Below are 1,356 nucleotides of genomic sequence, written 5' to 3'. Positions count from 1 at the left end.
GGTCATATGGTTTGGGACGGGCAGAGCCACAGAGGGCACCTGGAGATGGCAGGCTCCTGTTTGGAGAGCCACCAGGGACAGAGGGGCTATGCTGGGGAGACCCTGGGGAGGACTCAGGGCTCATACAGATGCCACTGTCATTATCTGAGGGAGCGTCTTCCTCTTTTACACACTGAGGGATCAGAATGATATAGGCAGTAGAATCTGGCTTCTTATCTCCTTCAGAGATATCCACTTCGCTGCCCAGGTCTAAACTAAAGGAATGATCTGGAGTGGAGGACAGGACCCCAGAAGAAAGGGGAAGAGGCTGCAGGAAGGTGAAGGGGGCAGCCTGGTCTGCTTTTGTTACACTTTCTGGGAGATGGCCAATTGGGTTCACTGTCTGAGGGGGATCCTTCATAGTCTCCTGGACTAGGGGGGCAAAGAGGTCACAGGTATCATCGAACGTGGCCAAAAGCTCTTCTGGCATGGTTTCCAGGTCATCTATAGCCAACAGGGAATCAAAGTCAAACTCGTTCAGATCCATTTTCTCCAACATCCAATCTGTCCCGGAGAAGGCATCCTCCTTGCCGTTGTTGGAGGCACTGACCAACCCATCCACAGCCAGCCACTCGGAGGAGCCCGCCTTAGCCTTGTCGCTGGAGAACCCATGAGGTTTGAAGTGCTTGGCCACCTCCAGGTAGTCATCCAAGAGACCTAGACTTTCTTTCAGCCCCCAAGCCCGACTGGTCGAAGGGGGACACGAAGTCCCCCGCCAACACCTCGCTGCTCAGGAAGCTCATCTCGGTCATGTCGTGGGGCTTGATGGAATCGAGGAATGTGCTTAATTCGAAGATGTCTTTGTCGGTTACAGCAACGCTGCTGCTGGCTGCCGTGAGAAGCGCCATGGCTTAAGCCGCTGGGGGGTGCCGCTGCAGAGCCTGGTGCTGCTGCCGCCGCTGCAAAGGCCAACGCTGCCGCGGGCACTGCTGCCACTAATACGCCATGGTGGCCGCGGACCCTGCGGGAGGGGATAAGGAAGGCACGCGCTCGCTGAAGAAACTGCATCTACGTGCGGGAGCGGAAGAAACGCCCAAGCTTAGTTTAATTTTGATGAATTTAATGGGATAATGGTACTGATGATTGCACAAGCAACTTCCATTTGGCATTAAAAATTGTTTATTTTAAAGATGTGGGGTACAATTCAGGGTTAGGTATACAAATGTTCTTTATGCAGATACCCTTGTTGATGAGGTATGGCCCCCCGCCCCGCAGTTTCCTACCACTGCCAGTCCCTTATTGTGTTATGATCAATTGTTCAAGGTCCACTTATGAGTGAGAACCGTTTGGCGTTTTCTACATGTATTCCTTATTTAA

The 1,356-nt window shown here is 52.7% G+C and overlaps 1 pseudogene across 1 annotated transcript in view; it reads right to left on the bottom strand.

The window, feature by feature from the left end:
* LOC103257600 overlaps positions 1-1,041 on the bottom strand; it is a 1,642-nt pseudogene extending 601 nt beyond the window's left edge. The window contains exon 1 of the transcript XR_504133.2: positions 1-1,041. This exon is cut by the window's left edge and continues 38 nt beyond it. The product of XR_504133.2 is annotated as a cyclic AMP-dependent transcription factor ATF-4-like (transcript).
* Between the last annotated feature and the right edge of the window lie 315 nt (positions 1,042-1,356).

This window comes from Carlito syrichta, unplaced genomic scaffold (assembly GCF_000164805.1).
Source record: "Carlito syrichta isolate Samal-C Ts95f unplaced genomic scaffold, Tarsius_syrichta-2.0.1 Scaffold301813, whole genome shotgun sequence".
Lineage (NCBI taxonomy): Eukaryota > Metazoa > Chordata > Mammalia > Primates > Tarsiidae > Carlito > Carlito syrichta.
The sequence above is the reverse complement of the archived record's forward strand: the minus strand, read 5'-3'. Positions and strand labels throughout refer to the sequence as shown.